At 44.9% G+C, this 26023-nt stretch overlaps 1 protein-coding gene across 3 annotated transcripts in view; it reads right to left on the reverse strand.

Moving 5' to 3' along the window:
- The window catches only part of LOC8029057 (beta-1,4-glucuronyltransferase 1), a 116988-nt gene that overhangs the window by 28227 nt on the left and 62738 nt on the right, over positions 1-26023 (reverse strand). Inside the window, exons 1-2 of one of the 3 annotated variants that reach the window (XM_029972291.3) lie at positions 19544-19934; positions 1435-1508 (exon numbers count right to left, since the gene is read on the reverse strand). The exons of 1 other annotated variant lie outside the window; for it this stretch is intronic. The gene's annotated coding sequence lies outside the window, so the exon portion shown is untranslated. Of the gene's footprint in view, positions 1-1434; positions 1509-19543; positions 19935-26023 lie in introns of those variants that run through there. One more of the 3 variants, XM_002402888.4, reaches the window with a different exon arrangement.

Here is a 26023-nt window from a genome sequence, read left to right on the forward strand (position 1 = left end):
GGGACAAGAAGCTCGATAAAGCTCCTCCTATAGTTCGATTTCCTGCCCAATACTTTACGTTTATCTTGAACGGCTGCAGGAATATCGATCGCACTCGAACGTCAATGAGTGACCTAGCCTTACAGAGCGTCCTTCAGTTTGTTTTCCCTCACAGCGCGACGCCTAACTTGACAGATAGCACGAACACCGGAGACGGCTCATTGAACAAACTAAGTGAGAAATCGGACGCTACTAAAGTGGTCTGACTGCAGGACGTGTAGCTTAATCAATTGCTTTGTTTGAACCAGACTTGTTGAACAACTGATGTGGAATCAGTTGTTCAACACTGCCCCCCCCCCCCCCCCCACGCCCCCACACGACACACACACACACACAAATGCCGTGTTCAAATTTCCGGGAGTGATTAAAACGTCAACTAGGGTGGTGACAATCTAATTTTTTTAAACAAATCTTTAATATACCATGAAGTAAAATTTTGCACCAATCTACAACTACCTCAAACAAAAAAAAAAAAACGAAAAAAAAACGTTAGTTAACATTTTTGAGTGATTAAACTGCCAACCAGAACAATTACCAATGTAATTTTTGTATGAATATTTCTAAATTTTATTTCTAATCTACCATAATAATATGTGTTAAAAATGTATGTTTGCTGCAAGACAAGAGGCTGCATAACGTCTTCCCCAATCGCATAAACTATGCCAGAAATATATTTAAAAAAAAAAATAATAAAGCTGCTACACACCCACTTGCTTATTTTGCTTTTAGTACTCCTATCATCGCGAGTATCGCATCTTGAAATCAAAGTTTCAGCCGCGCGAAATGTTCTAACACAAACATTATCCCGTAAAAGAGGGTTCCTTCATGACAAGCCGTCAACGCTTCGCTGAGTGAGCCTGCTGTAACATTGCAGCCAACTTACAGCACACGTTACAAACATTGTGGCATGGTCCACTTAACATTCCTTGTTTTACTCAGCCAAGTCAAAGCTGCGAGTTGTACTTTAAAATGCCACAAAGATTGACACGATACTTTAATACCGGTTGCATATGCGGTCTGCAAAACTCGCGTCGTGCTGGACCAAGTTCAATGTTTTCTGCGATACTTCTTATTAAACATTGCTCTGGCAAGAATGACGTTTTTAGTGCATTAGAGGTCTGTCACTGACGAAGTCAATTGAAAAGGAAGATATCTAGCGCTCTACAAACTTCGATCGGCTACTCAAGCAATAATTATTGTGTACGTAATATTGGTTCTGAATTTGTTTTTCTTTTGCTGCGCATTTTATTGGTGCAGGTCCAGTTAATATTCTGGGACACACACTCTCTCTCGCTCTCTCTCAAACACACACACAAACAAAACACACGCAAACAGAAAGTACGAAACACACAAGCATACACACAAACACAAAGCAAAACAAAAACATATACGCACAAACTAAGCCTTCCTTTGTGCGCTTCTGGTTTCCTATCGTGCTTGGCACCCCGTCACGTGTCTTGGCGATTATCCTGTCAAGAAAAAATAATTTACTCCAGTTACTTCCTCGAAAGACCCTCGGGTCAATACGAAGTTTGACAGGCCTTCTTTGGAGTTTGCTCTATCAGCTTTTGTTGACTTGTCTCATTCACTCGAAACTGGAACTCTGAAACGTTATTTTCCCAGCTGTGGCCGGTTTTACACTCCTCCCCAGCAGACTCAAGTAACATATTCAAGAAGTCTGACCTTTTTCTTCCCCGACCATACTGGTTCCTGTTCTTTATTTTTTATTACTTTAGGAACGGTATTTACGAGAAAGTTTCGTTAAAAATAAAATCGAATAAAAAAGAAAAAGAAAAAAACGAGAAACCGTTACACCGTTGCGTTGTCCCACATCTCCTGCCCTTGCATACTTCAAGCTGAGACAAAATCCGTGTCTACAAAAACACACGCACCTTCCAGATCTTATTCCAGCAAAAATAGTGCGAGCCTGCAGCACGAATGGGGTGTGAACCCACTCGGAAATTAGTGCCTACATATCCGTCGGATATTATACGGATAGTCAAGAAATAAGTGCGAGTTGTTGCAAGTCGTAACAACCTAAGGACGTTATAGTCAACGACCGTGGACACCGGTAAACGCCCGTTGCTGTATAATGTACAAAATCGGATAAAACAGAAAATCACCGATAAATAAATGTTTGTTTCACAAAACCAGTCAAAATCCTGCAAACACCGATTTTTGGAAATCGGTGTTTCTCCAGCTAGGACTCGAAACCCTCATCGCTCAAACTTTTTATTATATTTTTCCACCGAGTAAGTCAACCGTTACCTTGGGTAACGGTTGACTTACTTGGAAGAATAAATATTAAAAACGCTTTCTATAAAAAGTTTACGAAGACTAGAGATCCCAATGACCTCAAGACATTTAAAAATTATCGCAATCAACTAACAAAGGACTTGAAAAAGGCCAGGGAATGTTACTATCATGAATCTCGTAGATCTTCAGTAGCAGGCCGCGGTAAATGCGGTTGTCGGGTGTGGTAGCTCCAATGACGTAGAAAGCAATTCTTCTGCCGGTATTTAATGACTATTTCATACATCTATCTCAACGTAGTTATAGCGGCGACGCATGTGAAAATGTCAGGTTTAGAAACAGCGACTCTATTTTTTTTACGTCCAGTCACAGACGCAGAGGTGTTTACGATTTTTATGGAATTAAATCACAGTCATAGTTGTGATGCGGATGATATGCACATTAGACCAGTCAAGTATGTTTTACCTTTGATCACTCCCTGTATACTCATATTTTTAACTTCTGTCTTTCAATCGGTGTATTTCGGCAACTTATGCAAAACAGCTAAAGTGCCTGTGCTGTACAGAAAGGGAGATAAGAACGTCATAAGCAATTACAGGCCTATTTCTGTCCTTCCGGTATTCTCAAACGGCTTAGAAAAATCATATATATTCGTGTACCTCAGTTTTTGGATAAGTACCAAACAATTACTAATGCTCAGTTCGGCTTTCGAAAGAATCGATCAAAGGAACTTGCATTGCTTGAACAAAAATAATTTATTTTACGGAGTTTTCTGAGAAATAAATTGGCCCTTGTCATTTTTGTAGACTTTACAAAGGGGTTTGATTATATCAATCATGATTTACTGCTAGACAAGTTTGATATTTACGGAATTCGAGGTCAAGCACTTCTCTTGCTTAAATCATATTTAGGTCACCGTAAACAGTTTGTCCATCTTAATGGTTTCGCGTCCCCAACAAAGAGAATTATATCCGGTGTACCACAAGAAAGCATATTAGGGCCGTTATTGTTTAATATATACATTAATGATATTGTAAACATAAATCCACTGACTAAATTTGTAATATACGCGGATGACACGAACCTCTTGTTTTCTGGCGAGACTGGCGACGAGCAGCTGCGCAAACGTGACCCTAACAGCGTTGCAAAAATGGTCCACAGATAACGCGCTAAACATCAATGCGAGTAAAACGAAGGCAATCATCTTTCGGCCTAAAAACAAAAATGTTTCTACAACCAAGACCCTTGTCTTAAATGAAAAGTATATAGATATTGTCGATAATTTTAAGAGTTTAGGTGTAATTTTCGATCAGTACCTATCTTGGGATAATCATGTAAATGATTTACGCACTAGATTGTCAAAGGTCTTTGAACTAGTCTCTCCTAACCGTTTTATTCTACCGAGAGATGTTAAGTTTCTTTATACCAGACTTTATTTCTTTCTCACCTGAATTATTGTTATTTAGTTTGGGGCACAAGCACCCCCACAAATCTCCAAAAAATACTCCTATTGCATAAGAGAAAAAAAAATGTACACCTCATCGAGAATGTTTCTTACGACAGCGCACACCAGCTCGGAGCAGGTGAAGCGAAAAACTCGCGCTGCAGAACCCAGGGATCCTGGGTTCAGTCCTCACCCCTGCCCGTTTTTATCTGGATGAGCATCGTACCGGCGTGCGGTAAGACACCAGGCTAGCGGCTGTACTGCGCTGGCTAAATTTCTCATCTACGGCTGGGAGACTCGTCGCCCGGTGAGGCAGACCAAGTTCTAGGCTGTACAAACATACACACAACACCAATTTCTTACGACTCTAGTACCCAGGGTTTCTTCATAAAAAAATAGTATACTTCCTGTTTACAACATTTACAAGTATAGACTCGCGATCAGTTTTAAGCTAGAAAATAAAAGAAATGGGGATAGTTCAGTCAACTTTGCGGAGCTAAAAGAACACGCGACTTCCTACCCAACTCGTTCGGAGGAACATTTGACTGTGCCACTGTGTCATAACAACTTTTCAATGCAATCACTCAAGTACAGACTTCCTACTATTTTGAACACCCTATAAAAATATCATTGATATCGTCTCTATTGGAATTCAGGAATTACGTACTGAACGAATGTGGGGCGAAAACGAATGAATCGATTTATGAGACCTGTTTGATTTTTATATTTTACTTTGCTATGTTGGCTTTCTCAATGTTTTTCGCTGTTGCTTTTTGTTTTGACTTCTGTCACTAGAAGGGAGCAAGGGGATCCGTCAAGCTGTACTCAAAGCTTTTTTCAATTGTTTCCTCCATTCATGTATCGAAATGGAAAATAAAGTTTCTTAATAATAATAATAATTCATTCTTAATAATAATCATCGTTTGAACGTCCGTCCGGAACAGACCACCGAAATACATTGATATTTACAACGTAAAGAGTCTTTGCAATGCTGCTTCAGCGCCTCGTTACTCGATGTGCCGGTATGGGCAAGGCTGCTTTGAAGGCAGACAGCTCGTGCTGCAGGAACGAAGTTGGAAGTCCACTGCCCTGTGGGAGCTGCGAACGACCGAACCTTTCCAAGAATAAATATATTTCGCCGCACAGTTTCTTTAATAACCTACCGGATGTTTGGGAAAAAAAGAACCGTGTTTTTCTCACCGCAAAAATAAACTCAGTCTCTGCCTGGGTATATACCGCTAGCGGTTCGGACCAGACGTCGAAGTTTCAGAACTTATACTGTTATCTAATTGAAAAATTATCAGAGATTTTTATATGTTGAACGTCGAGGATACATTCTAAAAAGCAATGAACAAGTGCCTGCAAATCATTTCACGTTTTATTTCTAAAAAATACAGGCAGTTTATTTTTTTTTTTTTTTACAAAACGTAAATTCTTTTATTATTTTGTTTTTAATTCTGCGAACGGGCGATATAACAAAATAAATATTACCAATGCCCAGCTTCCAAGCGTTAGGGCAGGAAATAATTATCAGGTCCTATGCCTGTTTCTGAAAACGTAAGAAAAATGACTGAACCTGTTTTGTTTTTGTTTTATTTTCTTGTATAGGAGGGCTTTCAGGAGGAACAAAATATCAAATACGCGTGCTAAACAATACAACACTGGCTCAACAACGTGTATTACAACGAGCAAAATCTAATTATTTTCGAAATGTATAGCAACCAGCCGGGCCCTGCAAAAAGGCAAATATACTTACACGCACAGTAAAATTTATATCAATCGGACGAACTGCGCAGTTGTAGGATCGTCCATGATTAATAAAAAGAACCGTTTTGAAAATAACGCTTTACTAAGGTCATTTTCTCTTCAGTAAATTTGATATTTGTCCTGTCTTCTGCCCCTGTAATACACCACAAACTGTTTTGCACACACTTTTTGTTAAAACGAACAGAGAGTTAAACAATTCATTCCGGAAGAGATTGTGTGCATTGGTGACAATGAAGTTTTCTTTTTCCGCTGTCAGAATACGTCGAATAACGCACTTCAATAATGCTTATATGACAATGTAAATAAATGAATGAAATAATTTTTTGCCGTTTGTTTACGAATACGCTGCCATGTATTAGACACGCTCATAGGCGAATCTAGTAAGCAAATGAACACCAATTAATGGCCCAATCAGCAGACACTAGACGTGTTTTATGTACGGAAACTAAGTTATGAACGCGCACGATGTGGGAATTCGCGGGAATCGAAACACGCAACGACGAGAATAAGTCACGACTACGATCTCACGACTCGTGATTTATAACTATAATCAAGATGCGATTTTCACGCTGAGTGCCCGCTTCCTCGTTCTTTTCCTCGCCTAGGATCAGAAATAAATATGTCATAGTACGCGTTCGACTAACGCATTGATTCGTCGATTCCTTCGACCAGCCGGTCTCAACGTCAAGGCTGGAAACACAAACTTTAGAGACGTATTGAGGTATATATGTAAGAACCATGCCAACTATGCGCCGAGTTGAGTTGATGAATGCAATTACACTGCTGAAGAATCATACACAGGTATCCTGGTGTCGCAACATGTCAGGGCATATACATATAGTATATGATCGACCAGAAGTCGACTTATGGACTGGATGAAACCTGTCATGAGGGTGGAGGGGGCATATATAGACCTTTGCAAAAAGAGCGCTCTGGCCGCCGCCATTTTGCGAATCGAGCGACCCCTATCAGCCAGAAATTTCTGGCACCCGCCTGAGCTGTGGAAACCCGGTCAGTGTGACTCCCTACCTGCATTTTGCATTCGGAGTTCGCCGGCTTTTCTTGGAAGTTTTTGCTTTATTCGCCTGCTTAGGATGCTTACCCTTTGTGTGTTATCTTCCGCTGTGAGAACCAGGGAATACTAGGGCTCGTAGCCTGCTTGGCCTTCGCAGGAAACGAACGAAGAGAGCGAACGTCAAGCAGCCCGCGACGCAGGCAGTTCGACGTTCTTGGAGGATTATTTCCGGTGAGATAATCTTCAAAAAGCCTTCCAGGCTATGTTCCGGGTTTTCGCGTAAAATAGCTGATAGAGTCGGGTCCGGGGTGTGGGAACGACACGTTCGTTCATTTGCTTTGAAGCTGTGAAAAGAAGGAGCTCTCTTCTACATGTTCCCCTAAGCACGCCGGATTCCGTCCGATCGTCGTGAAGTGACTGTCGTCGACACTGTCTATTGGATATGCTGTGTTATTTGAGACCTCTCTCAAATCCTGTTCAAATAACGCGGTACGTACAATATATGTTGTTCGATTGACGAGACTCGTTGAATTTCATGTAGTGGACGGGGAATATCCATGCAGTTCGGATATCCTGTGTGGTCAAATATTTTGACATTTATAGATTGACACGGCTGAGTGTACGGTGCCGTAAAACGATGAACATAAAATGAAACAAACATACCAGTTGCATTTGTTCTGTCGCGCACGGACTCACCAAAACAGCTTTCATTTCTTTGTGTTTGTTCCCAAAAATAGATCACTGCTTTCTTAAAGACCTCTATAAATTATGTTCGCCACAGAACACAAAGGAAAAAAGAAAACGCGGCAATTCAGCCGCCACCAGCGTCCAGAATTGCGCCTACGCAGGCTGCCACAGCTTACTGACAAGAAACTCCACAGCTCAGCGCAGTCGGGCAACACTGACGTACACTCTCAAAACCAGGGACGTGCGCTGTAAATGGATTCGTTCGAGACTGCCGCTGCAAAGGTCTATACATATGAACAACTTTACAGATGTGAAAAGCTCAGCGATATACCATTCTTGTGTGTTCATTTTATCTCTACAGCCAGTCAACAACGTATGCGTCGAGAAACTGAGAGGGAGGAGGAAACAAAAGCACGCGGGGACGTCGAAACTGGGACGATTAGTGGGTATACCTAAAGCTAGCTGCCTTCGTCTCCGCTGGACTCGTCGGACACGTTCGAATGCGAAAGCCAAACGCCGGACGCCGGGGTTTTCCGTTCTGACGCGTTCGACGAGTGCAGTGGAGTCAAAGGCAGCTAGGCTTAGGTCTACCCCCTAATCGTTCCAACCAGAGCTCGGCGTTCTGAAGTCCACGCGCGCTCTCGTCCTCCTCCTCTCCCTCAGTTTCTCGGCGCATAGCTTTGTGCCTTTTGGGGGCGGGGGGAGGGGGGAGGGGGGGGAGGGGGGCTATATCGGTATTTAATACGTAAAACGAACGAAGTGAGCTTTATGCGGGTCTGAATTCCCAATATATTTTCTTACACAGTTCAAAGTGAACGCATCGAAAGTTTCATTTCACAAATATTACTCCTAACGCAGTTTCATTTTTTTTTTTTTTCAGTTTGCTTTGAATTATTTGACCGCAGATTCATTCTTTCTACCCGATTCATAAAATGGATGGACGCATGCAGTCCAGAAGCGAGTGTTGCAGGCCGAGGCGTTAGCGCGCAGACATAAAAATAAACGAATGAAAAAAAAAAAAAAAAAAAAAAAACTGTTGTGTACAAAACATTGAAGTAAAAAAAAAAGTAAGGATTTCGTTCGAACTGAACTCACAACTAACTAAGAAATGAAGCAGGTAGCACTGAAATACTTTTTGAGCGCTCGTACATGCTCGCACATCATAGAAAAGCAACGCCTCACGCGTTGCTTTTCTATGATCTGCCCCAGTCTCAGGTTTACAATCATGTTCAACTTACACCAGCTCGTCTGCACTCTGACTATTTTTTTCTCACCCATGTTCGACGTTGCTTCTTACATACATGTACGCTTTAAACGTGCCTACAGACTTTTTTTTTCGTACGACCAATGTGACCGAATTGCCATATACAAGGAAGGAACACGTCTCGGCCAGTGGCTGCTACAGACTGCCTTTTGTATGATGTGTTAGCCGTGCGACCGGGGCTTAAAAACAGTTTGCCGATGCTCTGGATCGAACCTGGGTTCGCTGCGTGCGAAGCGGACACCTTTCCAATGAATTACTCTACAGTTTTAAATAGTCGTTTTGACAAACCGTTCTATGCGAGACCCAATAGGGGACAACTGCCCGAGCGATGTCCTCAGCCACGAGAAGGGTCGACGACTCGGCGACGCCTTCGTGCGAATCGGCGTTGTGATCGGGCGTGTTCTCTTTCGAAAGAAGAATACGATAAGTTTATAAAATAAGTTTATTTGATTTCAGAAAAGCTCTCATACAATCCAGCCCGCTTAAGCGTAGGTACGCTCGTAAAATTCGCCGGTACCGCGAACGACAGTTCTGAAGTAGAGGTCCCACTCCCGTCGTCCGCCGCCATCGCAGTCCAGCCCGCGAGTCCCACAATACGCGACACGACGCCATGTTGACAGTTGCGCAGTGAACGCACAGAGTGCTTCTGGTTCTCTGCGCAACCTTCTTTTTTTTTTTAAGAAACAATGTATTTTCAGCTTTTTAGAAGCCACCAAAAATGGGTTTAATTTTTTTCTATTTTTAATATTGAGTGTGTGCCCTCAATGACCCACGACTTTGATTAAACGGCCCATGACCACGGAGAAGAGAGTGAGCGCGACTCAAATCGGCTAGTTCTCGATCGACGGATTTCCGGGCGGAAAGAAACCGAATTCCGAGCTGCCAATTCTGTTCTGGGTAGCTGGGCTCTCATATGTGACGTACGACTAAAAACTTCGCGAGCATAAATACCGTGTCAGCGTTTTTTTAAGAATGTGCTACAAGGTTATCCCGCACCCTCGTACAGCCGTTTCATTTACTGCCTTTCCTCATGGTTGGTCGGCCCGCAGAGCGCGATTCCATGATGTGTAGGGTGCGTGCGGGGGTTTATATTTGGCGCATTCTTAACTATAGTGGTACCCGACCAACTCAATCCAAATATGCCGCGGATCGAGTGGAACACCTGCGTATACATGGATGCGACAATATATAGCGTATCGAATAAAAAAAAAAGAGCCAATCACACGCGCTCAGTCCCTCTGCTTCTTTTTTTCTTCTACCCAATCACGAGCGTCATATTTATCTCGCCTAGACAGGGTATACGGTCGCGGTCGCATCCACCTATTCGCAGCTATTGACAGCCTCAGAATGGCAAGGTGCGGCGTAATATGCCGTCGCTCTTTAGTTTCGTGATTGGTTGTTCGGCGTCCTTACGGGTCAACGACGCAATCTGATTGGCTACGAAGCGATAGATGTTCGAGACTCGCCACACCCTGTGTTTCTTAATTTGTCGGCGACTCGCGACCGACACGCTGTTTACAAACAAGACCCAGTTCGCCCACACAGGGTGTGAGCAACGCTCGTGCGCAGAAACCGCGTGAGGCGATGCATCTGCGCATGCGCAACACCGACAGCAGCGCCACCGCAGTCGCGTGACGTATGTTAAAGAGTTGAGTTGGTCCGTAGCCACAACGCCCGCGAGTCCCGAAGATACTGCAGCATGCGATCGCGAGCAGCTTGCTGCAGACCGCCACAACCCTCGGGATCCTTCCCAGGGTTCCAGTTCAGTGCGGTGCCTACACTCTAAGAAAAAAGATGCTCTCAAAAGACTAACGGCAGCATTTGGTCCTCTGAACTCCCATTTGCTCCCCGAAGAGACCATCTGGTTCGAGCTAGGTACCGTGCGCAAATGCTGGGGACTAACCGTACTCGACCAGGACTAACCGAAAGGCGCGCGGGAGCAAAAGCAGCTGCGGGTGCAAAAGCGCGGGAGCAAAAGCGGCAAAAGGCGCGGGGGAGCAAGAGCGCGGGAGCAAAAGACGCGCGGACAAGATGGCGGCGTCTGCTTCATCGCCGATGGCCAGCGTTAGCGACGCACTTACTCTTTCGGAACGTAGGGGGAGGTATCCACCGACAATCGTAGCATCAAAAATTGCAAGAGGGGGCATGTTTAAGGGTTGAAGCTGACTTTATAACGATCGCAGCCTCCGTACCAGCACGTCGTGGAAGCCGCCGCTTACTCAAGCGCGGCCATTGTTGATGCACTGACCATGCCGCTTTTGAGAATTTTCCTGGCGTCCTTCCCCTTTGCATACCTTTGAACGTGCTTTGAAAACGTTTATATTTTCTTTTTTTTTTGGTTTAACTAGAACGTAGAAAATTTTTTTTATCACTTAGCACGTGGTAAAAACGTTTCCAAAGACAAAAAAGATAAATTCTGGTTTCTTTTCTTTTTGTATTCTTTACAATCTTTTTTTTTTTCGCAAGAGACGATGGGGTTGCCATGGAGACGCGCATGCGCACAGTGGGGAAGCTATGCGGGGAAGCGAGAACATGGCTCCTGGAAGCTTATGGGGACGCTCTTTCATAGACTGTCACAAATAATTACTGTGTGTACCGTTACTTCTTAGTAAGAGATACACTCCTTGGAAAGTTTAGCAACGATATTGGAGAACAATATTGGTGCGAAAGCAGCACCATATTTGTAACGTCGTTCACGGTTGAGATGGTCACTGACAAAACGACTCCTCTCGTATGATCAGTATAAAAGGCGCATGGGTAGGCTTTGGGGTGACGATTGAAATAGCGTGTCGTCGCGCGTGTGTCGTCGCGTGTGTGTTGTGCGTGTGTTGTGTGTGTCATCTATGTTCTAATTCCTTGTCTATGTCAAAATGTGTATAACGTGTGCAAATGTGAAATAAGCGTTGTTCGTATGTGAAAGTAATGAACGCGGAAAAGATCGACCCCAGCGATACAAAATTTTTTTACATTGCAACTTTGAATTTGACGTTGACTAGCGCCACCTGGGTGTGTAAGAGCGCATTTTGGTACTAAATAAGGTAAGGGCGCAACATTTAGTCCCAGGGGTCTAAATGCAAGGGTGCAAAAGTTACTCCTGGGGGTTCAACTTTGAGGGACTAACGGAAGGGGGGCAAAAGTTGCTCCCGTCGCCGTTGCTCCCCTAGGGGACCAATGGTTGTGTCAGCGCATTTGCTCCCTTTAGGGAGCACGTCACGCTCCCTTTTTTCTTAGAGTGTAAGTACTATCCGGTCGAAACCGAGTGCTACGACGCGAAACAACAATGGTACGGAGCGAACAAGGCAACCAAGTGAAGCGCAACGAGTCACGTGGTGGGTGAACCTCGCTTGAAAAGTTTATTTGCGGAAACGGTTAAACGAACGAGCAGGATGTCCCGCTCTGTTACTCCCGAGATTGTTGCTATGACAAGCCAACAGGGCCGCGAACGTCAAGGTTCTTCGAAGCAAACGTCTTGGAGTCCGGTGTAAAAAAATATTTTTAGTGCATTTTGTTTTGTGAATACGTAGAAATCTCGTGATGTAATCATCGCGATTTCAGAAGTCCTCTATCAGGCGCACAGATGAGGAAAGATACCACGTGCGTGTGCTGCGCTTAGCACGGAAAAGTTTCTTTGCCAAACATATGTTCCGTTAATGGTAATACGGTTCAACCAGGCTATGGTCCTCCTGTGTAAGCAGAGCTCGGCAATGTAAAAGCGTTGAGTAAACGCATTTTCTATGTAAATTTTTAAAGTTTCTTGGCTCCACCATTACGTGTATAATGGAAATAAACTGTTATTACACACTCAAGAAAAAAGAGTGTCAAAAGGTGTATTTATACACCCTTTGTCCCATATAATGCGCCCCCAAACTTTAATTCGACATACAGCGCCCTACAGTCGAACAGACGGCCCGAAATTTTACGAGGGGCTTGATAGCCGTGTGGTACAACTTATTAAAATAGCTAATGTACGTTTTACTGAACACGAAAAAAATAACCCGGGTTTTCTTGGCCCTACTGTAAAAACTCGGTCTTTTCTTTATGTGGTCTTTGATACGTACTTTAGCTATTTAAAATGTTGTACCACACGGCTATCAAGCACCTCTTAAAGTTTCTGGACCAATGTTCGACTGTAGGCCACTGTACGTCGAATTGAAATTCTGGGGTGCATTATATGGGACAAAGGGTGTAAGAATACACCTTTCGACACCCTTTTTTCTTGAGAGTGTAGTATTGTTATAAACTTTGGATCAAACCTAACTGTGACTCGTGACTGTTTCTCAACGCATGGCAAATGAAACTGAATATTAACAAATAGAAAACATCGAAAGTTTCTTGGTGCATTGCTCTTGTCATCTATCAAATAACCCGCTGGAAAACGTATCCTACAAATATTCGTGGGAGTATATTCCTTCGAACTGACATAAAAATCTTTCCAACACGTCGTTAACAACAATAATTGCTAATTGCACGCTTAACTACTTAAAGGGGCCGTGCAACGATATTGGATAGGAATGTTTCTTACTTTTCACAAGCTAACTGACACTAGTGGGATCCAAGTATAGTCGCACGCAACACCATCGACCAAGAAACATTATTGTCGCCGCGTAATTTCAGATACAAAAGCGGACATTTTCTTTCGGTCACTCCTTCGCAAAACTTTATGACGAAGCTGCTTGGATCGCAGTGTTGGCGTTGTCGACGATGCGATTTCCAGGTCAACAACGTTTGACAGCAATGGTTGTCAATAATTCGATCGCAAAGCATCAAGCTTGGCGATCCCCATGGTGACAGCGTGAGCATTCGATTTGGGCTCGTAACAATCAATGCCCCGACGTGCATTCGGGTAATGGCTTTCACCCAATCGCCGCAATGAGTGAATAGCCGAACCTTAACAATGTGTGACACTCAGCGCCTGCCCCGTGTTTTGCCAACCCCAGCGCCTGGCTATAGAATCGTCGAATCGCGTCGAGACCTTGACCCTGCGCGCCGATTTGCCTATATTATGAAGGCCTCGGCCCTGAAGGCCTTTGAGATGTCTGTGAAACAGGGGTGTAAGTGCGGAGCCGACAATCCGCTACACAAACCTCCAACGATTACAAATGCTTGCTTCTGTACGTGCGTGCGCGCCTGAATATGCGTATATGAGCACAAATGTAAAAAAAAATTTGTCTTTCTTAAAAAAAAAAAAAAAAGAAAACCCTTTTTTTCTTTTGCCTTTTTTTGGGCAACGTCTCACCGGAAAATGTTTCACGTGTAACACGAAACGCATGCACAAGCGCGGGAGAGTATAAAGTGGGTGAAGTTGGAAAAAAAAAAAACGAAATTCCGAACGTATACTTAAAAGAGCATCGAACCTCCAACAATTTTGAGCCCGTACATGCAGTGTCAAAAGAAGGACCCTTTGAAGCGATAGTTATTCTTGCCGTTCTCCCCTTATTATCACGCGCACGCGTGGGTCGCGGGATGCGGCGCTCATTGTGTGTACCGGAGTCTTCAACACACTGCCCCGCAAGAACAAGTAGACTAAATGGGCGACAGCTGAACAGCAGCGGTGATGCGCTGAGTATGAGCAGAGAGAGAAACTAATTTTTTTAGGTGTGTTTTAGGACTAGAGTGATTTCTTCAACGAGTGCCTCCTAAAGTATATGAAGGCAGTAAGCAATTTGTGATAGCTGTTCTCGCTTACTCTTAAGCCGGGGTCAGAGCGCTTATACACCGTACAAAAGACAGTATGCATTGAAATTCGAACACAAGTCACTGCGAGATCCGTGCTTCGAATGCCGCCTGGCAATGGGTCTTTTGTATGATGCATGAGCAGTGTGACCCCGGCTTTACGTGAGAGGATTTTCGGCTTCTGTGTGGGTTTAGCACACCGAATTTTGTTTTCAGGTGTATATAGCAAGCCCGCAAAATCTTCATGCTTTCCACTGCCATGGAGGCTAAAGGCAGCTACAGCTTTAGGTGTACCCACTAATCATACCAATCAGAGTTCGGCGTTCTGACGTCCCTTCTCGCCTCCTCCTCTCCCTCACTTTACCGGCGCATATGTTCGACGAAGAGTCGTCCATAAAGACGTTGGCGAACGTGAAAGGTCTATGCTGTGTGCTTTTCTTACGTGGCATGCGCTTGCAAGGGGTAAGCTTTTAGAAAGGATCCTATTCGCTTTAGATGTGCCTGCAAGGATAACTGAACAAGAATTTATGTTGCCTGATATTGTCGTTATGATAATCGTCAATAGGGTTCGAACGCAATGCTTTCGCACTTCGGCGTATACTCTGCAGCGAAGCACCGCAAAAAAACTTTGGCCTGTTCATTTTTCTTTTTTTTTTTTTGCATCGGTTAGCTAGTTTGTTTTTTAAGCTTCATTTTGTTCCCTTCGAGCAAATTATGCAGCGAGATCCCGGAAGCGAGACGGAGAGGAATTTTCGCAGAATGCTGGTTACTGAAAAGCAAACAGCATTCACAAAACAGCACGACCGCTTGGCCCGTTTCCCGTCCGAGTGTAGGAGCTGTCGCGAGACGTGCGTCGCTAATGTTCGGACGGACGCGCGGCGCCAGAATTCGATTATGAAAAGGAGGCGTTCTCGCTCTTTTTTTATCGCCTGTTTGATGGGAACAGCTGTTGGTTCTGTTCTGCATGCAGTTTCAGGGAGTGCTTGGTTGAGGAATTGTTCGGGGAAGCTTTCGGCACGTGTCCCCCACAGGGTGCAAATTTTGACGTCACCGGGGGCACACGAGTGCCACGTCAACGTTCGGCCGGGACTCCTTGTGTTCTCACCGATCGAACACGAGTCTCGGCCGAACGCTCACGTAAGCACTCGTGGCCAATCAGAGGCCCGCGCAGTACCCCTGCGGTCGGGGACGTAGAATACGGCATTACGGCCTATCTGTACAGATCATTCCGATAATCGCTTTCTGAGCGCGGCTATATTTGTCTACTGGGACATCTGGAAGGCGTTCTGAGCATGCACGATAGTTTTCTTCCGCATAATATCAGATGTTGACCACGCGTTCACAGCCCAGTCACTCGTCATTTTTTGTCCGGGTCATATGTAAGTGCTGGAAATACGTATGGAAGCTGTTGGTCCTTTGTCTGGTCGCGCTAGTATGCGAACAAGGACACGCGATATCAGTGAAAGCTTAATTTAGCAGCTATACCCTGTTTCATTTAGCAGAGACAAAAGCAGCTATACCCTGTTTCAGCTTATGTTGTACCGCAGCGAAGGCTAGAAGCGCGAGCTCATAGCGTTGGCAGCTGCCCTTAATGCACGAGAGCTTGTGCCGCCGAAATGTGCACTAGATCAAGGAGCTCGCGTTTGTAGCCTTTGCTGCGGTACATCATAAGGTGAAACGGAGTATTGGCGACGCGCGCGATCGAAAGCGTCGCTGTGGTCGGCCCACTACAATTGGCCGAATGCTGGCCAATTGGCTATGAGGTCAGCAAAGGATTTCTCGTTGACAGGAATAAGAGGAATGTAAGAACTTTAATTTTGATGGTATTTGCAGTATTGCTTTGAGAGCGCTATGATTTCAGGCTTCCACCATGCTCATTACAAACCCCATCGAACTTGTTCGCAAGGTAATGACGTCACGAGAGGTAACCATTCGAGGGCGCCACCAAAACATCTCGCCGCTAATACCGCAAATCCTTTAAACCCGAGCTCGTTGACCTGACGTCCCCGCGCTCTCGTGTCGTCCTCTTCCTCAGTTTCTGATCTACCCGTATAAGAATAAATAAAGTTGACGAGCAGTCGAACAACTTCAACCCGTCGCGGCGACACGTACACACCTAACCTAGCCTAAAATATCGTCTGCTTTCTTTCTCGTTCTTTCTCACGGTGCCACCGATGTCGGCGCTTACGATTTGCCGCGTTTTGCTCCCGTCTATCCCTCTGGGCTGAAGTGACTTACGCATAATTTGTTTAGTGAATGGCCCTGGTCTGTACAGGAAGTACGAATTATCGGGAAAAAAATGAGATAGAGAGGGAATAGCGAAGAGATTAGAAAGTTTTCGTGATGATCGAGGTGAAGCTTCCTGGCAATCGTCGAAACACGCATCCGGTTTAGCCGATTACCACGAATTTTTTCAATGTACGATATCCACAGCTGGCATACAGCGAAGGTGACTTTTTTTTTTTGTGTGTGTGTGTGTGTGTGTGTGTGTTTCTCGCTAAAATGCCTTGAAATGTAGGCTCATTGAACGGCATCCAATGCAATTTGTACTTAATCATATTTATGGGGACTATAGCGTGATAATGGGTCCCTTTAGAGAGTTTTAGTAGATCGTCACACGCTGAAAACAGAGCTCTCAAGACGCAATCGCACTGCTATAATCCATCGTAGAAAAGGGACCGCCTACAGATACTGTCTGAGGTTTTCCTTTGATGACGTCACAGTAGTCATACAAAAAACTGTCGGCAGACATGTTCTAAGTATGTTTGAGACGAACATGTTCTTGGAACATGCTTTATTCGTGTGCGCAGATGATTCTGACGTCATGCCTGCAGGGAACAGCGTATTTTTACTACATGATGCACGAGAAGAAAGGAACTATAATTAATTTTAGATTAATATCTGCGCAATTCAAACAGTTTCACAAAAAAAAAAAAAAAAAAAAGACGTGGCGCGCGTTGGTATATGAACTTACCTAATCAATAAATAATTTAAAAAAAACAGTCACGGGAAGAAACTGTCTCGAGGGAGATATATGTATGTATCCTCGTCGTTGGTGCGGCTTATACATAAAGCGGTAAGCTTCCTGGTCGTCTTGAGACTGCAATAATAACGGGTGTCCTCGCAGCTTTCTTTGATCCTAGACAGATCCACATATGAACTGAATTGGAAGCAAGCTAGTCGTTACGATCGAGACGATTTCCGGCGTCTCATTTCCAACACGCGATTGTCAACCGCCCAAGCAGTCCCGGAATTTCTATAGGTAAATGTATATCGTCCAGATTGATGGACATTTTAAGTATACACCATGGGACTCTTCGTGATACCCGTCCCCTTCCTCCCCCAAAAAAATAAAGATAGTAAAAACTTTAATTTACGAGCATGTCTTTAGATTTTTAAAACATACGTTAGGTAGGACTTCGTATCGAATTACTTCGCATTTTCTCCCTGCATCCGACAATCGATTTCTTTTGTTGGACATGTTGCGTTGTATTCGCTGCGGTAAAAAAAAAACAAAAAAACTCGGGTATAGTGTTAGAAGAGTAATTATTGACTATGTTGCGGTGTTTTGTAGGTTTGCCTGGCTTTGCTTCTGTACAGCCAGAAAGTGTTTGCATTCATTTTTTGGAATAAAATCACCTTTAGTATTGTTTTAAAAGAAAGTACCATAACTGTGCTGGTATGCCGATGTTTCGCCAAAAACCTGCCGAAATGTTCCTGCGAGGAGTACGCATCGCGCAGAAAAACAATAGACTACTCGCATAAATCCGTCATCGCGCTTTGCGTTCTGGGAACCTGTGGGCCAGGAGCGGAGCGCGTATGGATTTCGCATACCACTAATTCCCACAATGCATGACGTGGCATTGCGCCGCTATGAGGCGCTTCGAATTTTGGAATACGTTTATTGAAGCCGTATTAGTCGCTGCCGAGAGACCAATTAAGTGAGGTAAATTCGGACAAATCAGTCCCAAATAGTGTTATATATCAACTTTCTGATTACGAAGATAAACGTGACTTTAATTTATACTTGTTGAGTGGCATCGAAAACTACTAAATCAGTTCAGAAAGGCTTGGAACGCGTGGGAAGCGTTGTGGTGCGCAACGTTTGACGCTTGTGCGAGAAGCAAACTATCGACGAAGCGAACATCCAAACGATAAAAAGGGAAAAATCCAAACGCGCGCGACGAAGCGGGATGCATTTTCCGAGACCGAGAAAAACGAAGAGCTTCAAATCTTTGTAAAATTGACTTATTTAGTGGTTTTCAATTATTTTTGTTTTATTCAGTCATTTTGAGTGACCTACAAACAGTTTGACGTCTTGTTAGTGGTGCACTCATCAATGTCAGATAGTACTATAATTGTTTGGACACGATAGAAACTGGGAAGTTAAGAAAAAACAGTGATAGCAACACACTTGCTAAATTTACGCTCTTCATGAAAGCTATCTAGGCTAACATTCCCACAACGCTGTTCAAAATGATTATACATCAATTGAAAGCGTGTCATGGGTTCTGCGTGATATAAATCAGGATAAAACGGAGAAAGATTAGAATTGAAATATAAGTTTATTATTATTAACTAAATGGTTACTTTTTCGGCACTCGTTAAAATCTAGTTTATCCTAAACACCACGTGCCTCGATAAATAGGCCACGTAACACTGACTAATGCGGTATCAATCATAATTTCTGCGCGATGAGTGGTTGTTACACGAAAATTCTGGCTATACGCATGATGAAACACCCTGTATGATTTTGTACGCCGCAATAGGCGCTTTACAGCAGCTGAGCATAGGCGAAGCCGTCAGTCATCTTCACATTTCGTTTCCTTTCGATGCGTTTGCTTCACTTTATCGCTATGGTTCCGCTATACGACTTGACGTTTTAAACACCGCAGTGTTCTTGTCCCCAACGCAGGCTTCATGCGACTTCGTAATTTCAAAGTCTGGCATCTCGGTGAGGCAACGGAAGTTAGTAATGGTGGCGCGCGGGAAAAGGGTTTATATCACGATCAGTTGCTCCATTCAGAAAGCATCGAGTCACTGACCAACAAAACAGAGCAGAACAAAGACTCAATAAAAGCAGGCTCACGGCCAACTAAAGCTTCATTGCGACCTCCTTTTTTTTTCTTCTTATTGTTAGTTGACTCGACTCTCCTCCCCCTGCACGCACGACACACGCGACCACGACGGGGAAACCAGCCGCGCTCAAGCACAGACGCGAACAAAAGGGAGAATGAAACGCCCCCGCTCTGCTCCCATCCACGGAGCTCCCATCTCACCCCACCGTGAAAGGCAGCAGGCACACAGAAGTGCCAGAACGCAATCTTACTTAATGAGCAATTTCGCGCAGCCATCCAACAGTCGCGGGATAAACGAGCGGAACGAACGTGTTCATACTCACGCCCCGCACAATCAGCCTCAAGCCGCGCTCGGGAAGGGAGAGTGATCTTGGCGCACCACGCAGGATCTCGGTTATCCGCGGGACACGTGCTCGCCCGAGAAACTCCGAACAGCGAGCCGCAGCACCTTCTCTCGTACACGACGACGGCACGCTTTGGCAACACCACACACCGCCGTCTCCGAGCGACGCGTGAGCGCAGAAGCGGACGTTTTCAAGCGCCCCCTGCAGACACCGGGCATTCGGGCATTCCCTCCTGTTGCTTGCGGGCGGACGGAGGCAGGACGAGGCAGCCGCGGTGGGGGCTCGCCTCGCAGTCCGTAGTACCCCACCGTCTCCGTAGCAGCGTTCCGGTGCGTCGACGGCGCGGCGCAGTCGCGCGGTGCAGCAACACGCATCGGATTTCCCTTTCTACGCCGGCCTTGACCGATCTCCGGCTTTTTTGCATGTGCCTCCGCCCGTGCACGCGCTTCTGAGTGGAGTCTGCGGTGGCAAAAGAACCGCGTGTTATGGGTATACCCCCCCAAAAAAAAACGCTGAAATGAATAGCATGTATAGGTCTTTTGTCAACTCATAGTGCCACCTGACGTCACGTGATCATCAGTAAAGCACGTGGTCACGTGACCTTATGTCACGCGAACATGTGACGTCAGGACATGCGACGCCCCATGACGTCGTTGAGGCATTGGAAGTTGCGAGCGACGTCGTTCATAGAGTGGCGTTAATTGGAACATGCGGTGCAAGGAGGGCCATCGCCCGCCCCTGCACTTTGTATTCTAACTGACCAACAGGTAGACGTCTAACTCCCATTCCATCGAATACATCCGAAATACGATGAGACCGGCGGAATGGGGGAGCAATTAAATAGAAGGAAGCAAGAAAAAGAGCTAGCGCAAAGAGAAGACCAGCAGCAGTTGGGAGAGAGATAAAGTGTGACGTAGGTTCGGCTGTTGGGCGTGCACCGGAGGGTCGGAGGCTCTCGATTGGAAGCATAATGACGCACTAACCTCTGGCGTTGCTTTGTTGCCAAAGCCAGTCCGGCCTGTTTGTCTGATTATGTTTCACCGTCTCTGGGCGGTGCACCACTCCTTTCTGTCCATCATGCACTTGCTAGCAACTGCAGTTCTGTGATGCGGCTTTTACCGGATAATAGAACAGGCGCCCGCCACATTATTCGATGTTTAGATCAGAGAGCGCAAACAGAATGAATCGAGGACTGCGATTAAGGGTCGTGTATATATATATATATATTTCTGTTATGGTTGTTTCGTCCACTCGCGCAGATTCCCGTTCCGGTGGCGAGGTGCGCGAACGCTCGAATATCAACGAGCGAGAAGCTCAGCACGGGACTCATCGGCGACGGACGCCACGGTGCCTGTGGGCAAAGGATGACACCACGGCCAGTATGTATATGTGTTAAACAGTAATAACTATACTGTCCAACGATTCTTTATTAGCAAGGAAAAAGTTTCACTCTTTTACGCTCCAAAGGTATTTGGATTCATAGGAAAATATCTCAGCAGTTTTCGAGGGAGATGGGAATGCTGCTCATCTTTCTTGCGTCGCATTAGACCAGTTACCCCGGGAGCTAAGAGCTTTCTAATGTAACGTACGCGTCTTTATAACGAACAGCGAAGCAAGATTAAATTACCCGTACAACACGCGTGATCTCCGTTCGATGGATAAAAATGGCGGCTTATGCGGCCTTTTGGCGAAGGTAAAAAAATAGACGAGTCGGCGCCTTTCGGTCATGGCCGAGAAAGTGTCTCCGTGTTCTTACCTAACTCAAACATGGCAGACAGATGCAAAATAGAAGACTTCCTGGAGCTCTTCTAACAACTTTACACACACTTAAAAATCAAATTACTGCCGAAGGGCAGTGTTCTCTAGAGGTCCACGTCTGAATGGTCTAAAATTCCGAAAAATGAAAAGTACTTTTTTTAATTTTATACATTGGGCTCTATATATCCAGGCCAAAACCGAAATAGGGTTCAAAATTTCGTTATCGCCGCAAGACTCGTGAATCCAATACGTCAATGCTCACACGTATATTTTAGGATGCGTCTTTTTCTTCTTCTGATCTTTTTTTTTTTTTTTTTTTGTTTATCGTTCTTGCAACTCTGTCAATGAAGGTGACCAGCACATTTTTTTTTTCACAGTTTGGTTATTTTACATTTTGGTTTTGACCGAATGCTTGATCCGTGTTTTACCCCGCTTCCAGTGTCGATCGATAAACGTCAATACTCGCTCCGGGGCGCGGCCTCCCACGCGCTTCCTGCGCACCGCCTCAGGCGTGACGGCCTTGTCTAGCCCCCTGTGCCGGGAATAGGATTTTGAGGCAACGCGGGTTCACGCGTCGTCACCTCTCAGCTATCGCGCCCGCATCGCCGATATGAAGCACGCCATGTCCAAGGAATCCCAGGATACTTCATTTCAGTCAGAGCGCAGTCAAAGGTCAGAAGGCATACAAACGCAGACGCACAGACTCAAAGCGAAAGGGCCATGGCGCATTCACAACGCTTGATTGTTTGAGCCGGTTGACAGCATCGGAAGAAAAACGACGAGCACCGTGACATGGCGGTTTTGGTGCTGCTTGATTGATTGATTGACTCCGTTGATTCGTAACTTTGACTGCGCTCCGATTTATGGTGAAACAAAGTGAATCGCGTCTAAAGTCCTCGGACACTGGTTAGTTATGCCCCTATTCCCTGCTCACACGACAATGGCACTTCGTGACAATTCCTAAATTGCAACTGGCACGGTCCCAACCTTGGGGCGCGGATGGGACAAGTACGTAAGCGAACCGTTGTAAAAGCGTATACTAACACCAAGAGTAAGTTCAGTAACGTGACTGTCGGGATATCTGTTCGTGCAGTGGTTCGGATCTAATAGGCACTGCGTCATTCACAGCGGGTACCAGACATTTCATCGAACGCCGTTTCATCGAAAAAAGGGGACATTTTATCGAACGCCCTTTCTTCGAATCGCCCGACGCCGTTTAATCGATTTTCTCTCCAGAAATTAAAACAGCGCAAAGGACGAGAGAACAGAGGAAGAAAGACACAGACAGAGCGCTGTGTCAGGCTTAGTCCGGTCTCTTGTTTCTCAAGTGTGTGTCGTAGTCGTGTGCGGTGCACGCGAAGTCAACGCCAGGCGAAGAGAAATACGGCAAGCACTATGAACGCGGGACGCGTGAGGAGGACGAGAGGCAACGTTAGAAAGGAGAGGAGGTTTCTTTCATCCACCGCAGCCTTCCTAATGCTTGCCCTTTCTCCTTTTGCCTGGCACTGTCTTCGCCTGTACTGCACGCAACTGACACAGAGTAGGGCTTCAACTGTAGAATTTCATTTGACCGAATTTCGGAGCATTATAGTGCTTCTTAGATGTTTTACTCTCGCTTCTGAGTTGCTATCACCAGAAATTGAATTACTACCCTTGTCACTTTTTCACAAAAAGTTTGGTTACTGAATCATGGAACATAACGAAACTTGAGTGGGTATGCGACTTACTGTTTGCAGGTAAGATAAGCGGTTGTGCTCAACCACACACTTTGTTCCCTATTTGTTAATGCATGAAATGGACATCCGCAAAGAAATATATATATATATATATATACTTCGCTGCACCTTTTTTTCTTTATGTATTAGTTTGTATTCTTATTCTATCCTAGGAGAATAGCTTTCTTTCTAAGAAAATAGGTTGAAAAGCGGGCAGGTCCACGGTTCCCCCGATGACATAAAACAGAACCAGAAAATAATGTCACTGTTTCACACGTCATGCCAATATCAGCTGCCTGCTGAACAAGTGAATGCACTCGTAGAACAGCACTCCGGTAGGGAAACACGCAAAACTGTTTTGCTGAGAATGTTTTTTACTATTTTCACCTCAAGAAAAAAGCAAGTTTTGCGCATTGTTCATACGCGGCGCGAAATAGTTCTTACGACATTTGGTTGTCGGAGGAAAAAGCGATACTTTTGACATTTAAAACGTGTACGTCTGGATAAGATAACATATATGTAATCTAACATTCACCTACATATCTCTTAATTATCCACATAAAGGGGGAAATTAGTAATGGTCCGCGTGGCGCCGGACTTTTTTTACTATGGTTCTTGAAGTGAAAACGGGTATAGTTTCGATCTTAGTCGGGTGTGTCTGTATAAGGTTGTAAACGCGAAAGCCTCGGTAAGTCGGAGAGATTTGCTAGTTGGTGCATCGCAGGAAAGAGGGAGAACGAAGACCAACAGTTCAGTAGCGCACTGTTTGTCTTGTACTTCTAGCCCTTGTTCGTGGCGCTTCCGGTATTCTTGCAAAAGTTTTTCCGTCGGAGAGGTTGCAAGCGAGAAGAGCGTTCGACATACCGAACGCTAGAGAAAAAAAAAAAAGAAAAACGCAAGAAACAGTTGGAGTGCCGGAAAGTGTTGTCAGTTACGTCAGCCCTTCATCCGCCTCGACGGGAGCTGCGCGGAAGCATAGCTGACCCGACGCCTGAACGTTTCCGACATTTCCTGGAACAGACTTCATATCTTTGGCTCGCGGGTTGTGGCGTTCGCGCTGGTTTAACAAGAACAACTCTTTCAAAACGTTCTCAAATACACCTTCACAGCTTAATTGCTGTTTTTTGTGTGTGTTTTTTTTGCTATTAAAGGGATACTACAACGAAATTTCGGCGCTCATTTTTTGGTCTTTATGTGTTCAAAAGAGTAGTATCACATGGAACATACCAATATCTTGTTAAAAAAGTCTCGAAAAGGAATTTTAAAACGAATTAAACGATTAGCAAAGAGCACCTGGTGGATGTCGCTAACGCCTCGTTTGTAATGCTCGTCTAAGAACCTTGACAGCTAGTGACGGAGGTTGTCTCGTCTCCGGCCACGACGAGAGAAGGGGGAAGGAGGAACTCCCCTCTTCCCGAGAATTCCTTTTGTGTGTTGCAGAAGTCGCTATTGTCCCCCTAGAAGATTATAGAAGATTAACCCGTCACTCAAAATTTGTACAAAAGCAGCCGCTTCGGTGGCTGGAACGACTAGGCCATCCTCTCGACGTCAGCCTCGCCGTAGCTTTGCTCGTCTTGAGACGACCTACGTCACGATTGCGTGGAATGTCACGTGCTCTAAGCTGGGCCTTCTCCGAGCGCTTGCCAGAGTGGGCCGTTTATAACGAAAAATACAGCCACTAGGATCAAAATACAAATGTGCGATTGTCATTTACGGATATTGTGGATCATATTCAACCTATTTTTGAACACGACGGGAATATTTCAAATTTCGTTGAAGTATCCCTTTAAGCCTACACTGTTCATACATGATACAAACGACTGTCTGCCTACAGATTCGAATGCGCATCACCGCGAGATCCGTACTTAGAATGCTGCATGGCAATGGGTTCAAGGAGGAAACTTGGGCACGCGGCATTCGAACCGCGCATATTGCGGCGACTCGTGTTTTCAGGCTGTTTTTTTGTAGGTTGTATGAGCCGTGAAACCCCGACTTTAAGCGACGTTGCGAACCGACGAACAATTTTGTTCTTCGGTTCGCACCGAAGAGAAAGATTTCGCCAGGACGCCGCGACCTCCAGGGGTGATGTGAAGAATCGGTGTAATGGGGCGTGTTCATGTAAATTAACACGACCACTGGCCGGGTAAGTTCAAATAAATATTGTTTTTTATCAAATCCTGTGGTAGCTCGTGCAGCTGGTCTAGGAAGGGAAACCGCTATTCAGTGCTTGGATCGAAAAGCGGTTATTGCGAAACATTGCATACGCATAGGTAGAATGCACACATGAACTTCACAGAACATTTCTGCCATGGTGTTCGCCTTCCAGCGAGCACGCTTTGGAAACAACGAAATGAAATTCAGAGGGTGAGTGTGTGGTGCGTGCCAATTCTTATATCATTTTATATGCGTGTTGTCTTGTGGTTCCTAGTATGAAGCACAAAAAGATTTCCAAACAACGAAAAACAACATATTCGGAGCTTTGGAATGTGTTTGATCAACACCCGCAAAAGCAGACACGCTACCACCATGTTTCGTGCCTTGAAGATTCTGGAACAACTTACCTAAGAACTAGAAGGGACTTGACGAAAATGATCGAGGTGACCGAACTGTGCAATATTTCAGCAGCATGGTTTTTAATGGGTTGATTTTTTGTTTCTATTACGTTAACTAACCTTGGTTGATACGGTTTACATTTTATACTTTACATTCGTGCGTGGCGCACAGCTTTCAATGAATTGAGACTGGGTAGGTCGTACTGTCGTTCGCCGACTTAAATCAAGAATTAAAAGCGGCATTATGTTTTTAGTATCTTACCACAGTGAAAGATGAGCGCTAGTGATCGGGGTCAGCGCGACTGAAATGTTTCCTCAAAGGCCTCAAGGCGACATTAACATCAACTGCTGAAATGACCAAAAGGGGAAGTAGGTAGCTTTGATCGGTGCTTAACTGCGCGAACGTTCGTTCAGTGCAGGCACGTTCAAATAAA

This window comes from Ixodes scapularis, unplaced genomic scaffold (assembly GCF_016920785.2).
Source record: "Ixodes scapularis isolate PalLabHiFi unplaced genomic scaffold, ASM1692078v2 PGA_scaffold1__304_contigs__length_218370807, whole genome shotgun sequence".
Lineage (NCBI taxonomy): Eukaryota > Metazoa > Arthropoda > Arachnida > Ixodida > Ixodidae > Ixodes > Ixodes scapularis.